The sequence below is a fragment of the Amphiura filiformis genome, unplaced genomic scaffold, assembly GCF_039555335.1.
Source record: "Amphiura filiformis unplaced genomic scaffold, Afil_fr2py scaffold_84, whole genome shotgun sequence".
Classification (NCBI taxonomy): domain Eukaryota; kingdom Metazoa; phylum Echinodermata; class Ophiuroidea; order Amphilepidida; family Amphiuridae; genus Amphiura; species Amphiura filiformis.
In genome coordinates, this window is record NW_027305548.1 from 140,535 (window position 1) to 147,695 (window position 7,161).

A 7,161-nucleotide genomic window follows, 5' to 3' on the forward strand; every position below is an offset into this window, starting at 1 on the left:
ATATGTACAGGCAACAATAATGTCACAAGTAAGTTGAAGCTAAAGTTGATCAATTTTTGAGATATGGAACATCCACGTTTATTTCAAAGCATGTTTAAAATACACAACTCTATACTGACGTTTTAAAATGCGTACAAACATACATCAGTTAAGGACCTAAACAAATCTGACGTCCGTCGCTTTAAAGAGGAAGCCCCGCCAGAGCAGTTCTTCTGGGGTGAACCAAACCTGCCTGATATCAAATTAATCAGTGACAAGGTTATCTCTGAATTTGACAGGTGTTAATTGATGTAATAACATTAAAACGTCAAATAGCACCTGTTAAATTTAGAGATAACCTTGTCACTGATTAATTTGATAACCAGGCTGGTTTGGTTCATTCCAGAAGAACTGCTCTGGCGCCCGGCTCTGGCGGAACTTCCTCTTTAAAATGATGGATAAAACAGGGAAATGCCCTTAAATCGTTTACTTTTCAGAAATATAGACAAAAAAGAAGAAAAAAACACCTGAAAGTGTACGTCCACCTATAGATCGCATCTCTCTCACGGCGACATAATCTTGACGGTAATTTGCATGGTAGGGATTAGCACATATACTTTGATCAGCTCGTAATCGGCGGGAAATGTTAGGCTTTTTACCACTACGCCGAAAAATAGATCCATATTAAGCGTGATATAGTTGACATGTCTGGTATATATTGTGTGTGTTTAATAAAATAGGCAAAGTATAGGACTTTAATTAATAATTTGTGATACTTCTGACAAGTTGTCACAAGGCAATTCTCAAAAGAAAATATATTGATATTAGCCTGTCGATTAAGAGCTGATCAAACTGTAATAGTGCTCAACAATAACACGTGTGCGCTAATTTGGGTTTTTTTAATCTCTCAATGGCCCTTTAAAACCTGTTAAATGGCCGTTTAAAAACTCTTTCTTCGATAAAAAAAATTCAAAACATTAATTTCTGTAAAAACGTGGGAAAGCCGCCGAAACTTCGCCGAAACATTCCGTTAAAACCCCAGAAAAATGACTTATACCAGCAATATAAATTTACCGGTTTAACAAATATGTTTCTAATTGGAAATTTAAACTTATGATCTCAACACAAAATTAAGACGTACCTCAAATTTTCGGTCACAACTTTGACCTTCATCTGGAGATTGGCAACCCAAGTTTGGGATCAGTGACCTTTTGGACACTTGACCCCAAAACCCGGTACAAGTTACCCATAGGGGGCCGATACAAGTTACCCAGAGTGTACGACCGGGTTTTGGGGTCAAGTGTCCAAAAGGTCACTGATTTGAGGTACGTCTTAATTTTGTGTTGAGATCATAAGTTTAAATTTCCAATTATGAAGTCTACCAACACAGATGAACTTTCATGCTAAATATGTTTCTAATTCTAATATTGTGTGCATGTGTGTTCTTTAAAAAAATGGTTTTAAAACAGGGTCGTTCATACCATTCACGCATTAATATACAAATGCGCAAACTAAACTGAGCTCAAAAAGAAACTTATATTTTTTTACAACTTGTGAATCACAAGGTCATATCTTAAAACACTGTCAATCAAAATGAACCAAAATTACACACAGGATCTACTCAAAACACATGTCAGTAACCAAGCAGTTGTCCAACTGACACAACAGCAAAATGCACTGTCATGGGACAGCTTCCTGGACTTCCTCCACTTTCACAGCCCAACATTTGACACACAGCACAAAAAATCTGTGAGAATGCACACAAGATCCTTGCACAGATGATAAAACGGTGCTGCTTTCTGCTTTTCATACACTTTTTTCATGAAACAGGGCTGTGAATGTGGTCCAGGAAGCTGTTCAATGTCAGTGCATTTTGCTGTTGTGTCAGTTGGATAACTGCTTGATTACTGACATGTGTTAAGAGTAGAGTATTCACGTAAACCTGTGTGTAATTTTGGTTCAATTTGATGGACAGGATTTCAAGATATGACCTTGTGAAAAATTATAAGTTTCTTTTTGAGCTCAGTTTATTATAAAAGAATGAACTTATTAAAGAAAGATCTTGCTAAAACAATGTTTAACTTCATTACGCAACCCATAACAGAAATAAAAGTTGAGCAAATGCACTATGTATAGGTGACGTGATCAGGCAAAATCAGTCACAAGTCGGAAATAATGATTTTGAGATATAACCAAACAAAAGAAGTATTTCCTTTAGTTTTCTATTGTTTTGGAAACTCTAAAACTGCTCATATCTTTTGAACCGGTCGACCAAATTCAATGGGGTTGTCTGCTAAATGTAGCTTTGCAAATGTTGTTAACAAAGAAACTGAAATTGATCATGTTCGACTTCAGACTGATTTTGTTTGATCACAACACAATGACATGTTTGAGTTGATATAATAATTATAATTGATAAAACCTTATGTCATAACATAAACACATCAAAAGAAATAAGTCCCCCTCTGAAAATTTCGTCATAACATCGTAAAGTAAAACTTTGTACCAATAAAACTTACTTAAAAATAATTATATGATTGTTTACTAAGTGTTTTGTGAAAATGAAAGATGTCCATGACTTCATGGCTGAATGAACCCAAATTGAAGACAAAAACTGCCCTTTCCCAAAGTCACAAAGTAGGCCTATGCTTGTTAACTGCAAGGCATATTGGGACAAGGAATGGAACTGGCCATCTTACAACTCACTGTGCTGAACTCTGCACCAAGGGGATGTGCATGGCTGAATGATCAAGAATCGATACACATTACAGTAAATGTTCACTTGGTGAGGATTTTAAACTGCACTCAAATACATGGGGTTTTCCATTAGTAACAAGCAGGAAAGTTGAAAAAGAAGGAGGGAGAACGGAATTATATCCTTGAGTAACCCTGTCGCACTTAATCATAGTCCTTTATTCTCAAGTAGTTACACATCTACTTGAAAGTAGCCTTTGATGTGATGTGTGTTGCCGACTACGGTTGATTAATTTTCACTCCAGAATTGAAACCATATCCAATGTTTCTATATAGAATCCTTGAAAGTATGACACGTGTGTGTTAAGTACCTGATGTTGCTCTGAAGGGATGCCACACGTGGATACTATAAGAAAGAAATGTAGTTTTGTAAAGATTCCAAGAAAATCCGCCCATTTTGGAACGTATATTAATTATTTAGGAGAGTGTTTTAGGATTTTGTTAGAAAAGGGATGATTTTTGATAATCTATATTTTATTGTTTTATGTATTTTCCTGTCATTTCCTGCAAACCTAATAAAGATATTTTGATAATTGAAAATAGGCTGTATCATAAATCGTAGAGGTTGAAAGCGTAACCAAGCGTGCAAAATTATTATTTGCCATGGAACTTCGGTCATATTTTATTTGAAATAAACTGGATATTAGGATCTGTATGCATGGTATGCATAGTATTGATGGTATACAGACACTGACCTTTCCCTAAAACTAGTAAGCAGCAACTTGTGTATCACACCCGTCATGGGTTCGAACCCTTTTGTTGTATTTTATTGTTAAACCTAAATAGCGTGATTGCTTTTGAATGAGCGGCAACACACATATTTTGTTTGAGGATAGCTGGATCTATCTCCTTTCTTTACATCTTCTCTGGTAAAAAGCCATGAATCAACTTTTGTGACAAGCATCTATGCTTGTCACAAACTTTGTGACTTTTGAAAAGGGCAGTTTTTGCCTTCAATTTTCACACAGCACTTAGTAAACAGTCATATAATTATTTCATAGTTAGTTTTATTGGTACGAAACGAAACCTTACAATGTTATGACGACATGTTCAGAGGGGGACTTATTTCTTTTGATGTGTTTATTCGGGGTGTAGATTTCAAGTGGAATCATTTGAAATTCACACTCCCTGTGTGGGAGATTAAAGGGTCATGTCGTCCACAGTGTATGTATTTCAACTGGAAAATCCCATTTACACTGTAAAAACGCAGGGGAAACGTCGAACAAATCAACTGTGGGTAATTTTGTGTAACTTTCAATAGAATGTTTTACCGTAACATAGCTGACCCGCAGGGAAGATACCTTACCCTTCCCAGAATCCTTTGCAACATGACGCATCGACCTAATTTTATCAAATCACACTCTCGTGACTTTGTACAGATTACCTTTGTTTGGTGTTGAGAATAGATTGGCTAAACATGGTCTATAGTCAAGAAATAAACATAGTTTGCAAGATCTGGATGTGCTCTGTTCATTGAGCTACTTTTCGTCACTATAGGCCTATAGGCCCTATTGGTCCATGTTGCACTAGATAGCAAATCAGTACAGAAAATTGAAATGGAAGAAGTGCATTGTGAGAAGTGTAAAATATCTTCTCTGGCTGACCCGACGATGGGTAAAAGAATACCCAACGCTCTAACAGTGTATCATTTGATGTAACATTTAACAGTCTACATAATGCTGACTAAAATGAAAGACTTTCGGTCCTGAACGACCATCATATCACAAATGGTTGGTAAAATAAACAACCTCACAAAAACAAAGCGTAAGAACGAATGCCTCTTAGACCTGATTTAATATTACATAGAAGGTCATAGAGCCCTAGCTTGGGACACATTAATCACCGTTGAGGGTAGACGAGGTATTGTTGGTCGAAGCAACCTAAAAATCGGTTTTCATTATCTAGATCAATATATTATTGAAAATTAACACATTGATGCTTTGCAAAAGTTCATTCTACAAATCGTATATTTTGCAAACTTGCTTAATTTATTGTTGTTAATGAGTTATGTACGTTTTACAAAAGTGTTGTTGTTTCAGACCTCTTTACAACGTAACGCAAGAACCGCAGCACCTATAAAAGTATACCTGTGATATTTTAATTCTTCTACACGCTCGCTATGAATTGAGCAATGCAGTTTTTGCCAAAGCTCACTACCATTCGTAAGATGCTGTGAACTACCAAATCACAACAGTTTAAAATAATTAATAACCTTAATAACATTTGCTGTTATTTTGTGCATCTACATGTATATTACAATACATCCATACATGTATGCATACAATGTAGTACTACATAAACTTCACGTTAATTGAGTAGATAAAAAAAAAGTACAATTTCAACGTCAACAGCTAAAATATCGACGGTTGAGAACCAGCAAGTCTTACTTCACAACAATGCGAGTTAAGTGTTTCTGTTTCCCAACCCTCGATATAATTAATTACATTGACTGTTCTATTTATATTTTCATATGCTTAAAAACATTTAAAAAAACAAGTAGGTAATGTCAATTATATATAGCACCGTTAAACATTAACATATATATTACCATAAATTATTCAGCGTTGACACATGAAAAGTCCTATCGTCAAATCCATTTAAGCAAAAACTCGTCCATTATAGGCTGAGTTCACGTAGAAGTATACGGTATACGGTATTTGCTATACGAAATACGCTCATTCGATCAGGCTGAGTTCATATAGGAGTATACTATGTGAACTCAGCCTGATCGAATGAGCGTATTTCGTATAGCGGATAGCGAGTATGTCAGTTTACCCATTTTCTTCGTCTTATCAAATGCTTGTAACTTTACTTCTTGAGGTCACATTGCATTCAATGAGGTGTCATTATGTGCAGAATTAGATAGTGCATCTATTAAAAAAAGGAATTTACCCACATATGGTTTAGGTTTTTAAAATTAGGATGGTATACGCTGCACTAAAATCGAACACGCACGATTCCCACTATACTAAACTATACGCAGGTATACGGCCTTTTCGAATAGCTCTTATGTGACCCGGTACTATGAAATTACCTTGCTCGATTTAAGCTATACGCGTGCACCGGCAAAACGTGCATCGTATACCCGAATAGTATACTTCTATGTGATCGCAGCCTTACGGGGTGAAATCAAAACTCGAACCGCGTTCCATTCTTTTAAACAATGAAAACCGGCTCCAACCGCCCGGAACTGGCCGTCGAGTTTTGATTTCATCCCTTAGTGTAGAACTGATAGGCTCAAACCATTTAAAGACTATACATTTTCCCAAACCCCGGCCCCCAACCCGTGAAAGACCGTCGACCGGCAACCTTCTTCCGTAACTATTTTCCTGATATCTTGCGGAAACAAATTAAACCACATTATGGCGACCATTCTAAAGGCATTTGGACATTTTGTGGACTAAAGTTTCTTCGTCTCTGTTTCAAACGGATGTATGACTACATTATTCTGCATATAGAAAGCACTGGAATGCGCGCATGGTGTCAAAATATTATGGACCCTTCATCCCATTTTACGCAGCGAACATTGCCATGACCATTGTGATGACTTATCAGTCCGGTCCGACTGCCTAATCAGGAAGTACTGTCGAATCAGGCAGCATGTTGCCGAGTCAGGCAACACAGGCTTTGGTAACCCTTCCGAATTTGACAGACTAAGGACTAAATTGTTCATGGTGATTTTATAAAAGATCGGTGGACATTTTACTTTGACACACATGAGCTACATGTAAGTTGACAATTTTTCACCGGGCGAAAAAAAATTCCACCGGGAGGAAAATAATTTAAATAACAAAACAATTTCTAACGGTTTTTTTTTTAATTTGATGCAAATTAACTTTATTTTAACTAAAATTGATGAAAAATCACTACTAATTGTACATTCATTGATACATTTATATATTTTACGTACTTCTTTACTCTAAACCAAGAAATAACGGTATATTAAAAGATGCTCTATTTGAAATAGAGCATTGCATTGTGGGATACCATGCTGCCTGACTCGGCAACATGCTGCCTCATTCGGCAGTACTTCCTGATCAGGCAGTCGGACCGGACTGCTTATAGTATATGAACTCGACAGGATATTGGATGAATGCTCTACTCGGCCTAATTCTTGTTTAGGCTACATCAGTGATGTTACAACACTTTGGCCAGTGTATGTTCATTCTGTTCGTATCGTATCAACACATAATTATGTGATGTGATCAAGGAAAATCAGTCGAAAGCCGGAAACATTGATTTTGAGATATATCCAAACAAAGGAAATATTTCCTTTTGTTTCCTATTGTTTTGAGAATCTTTAAATGCTCAAATCTTTTGAACTATTTGTCCAATTCCATTGGGGTATTCTGCAAAATATAGCTTTGGAAAATTCTTTTACAATATCATAAGAAACTGAAAACTGAATATGTCAGACTTCAAGATGAT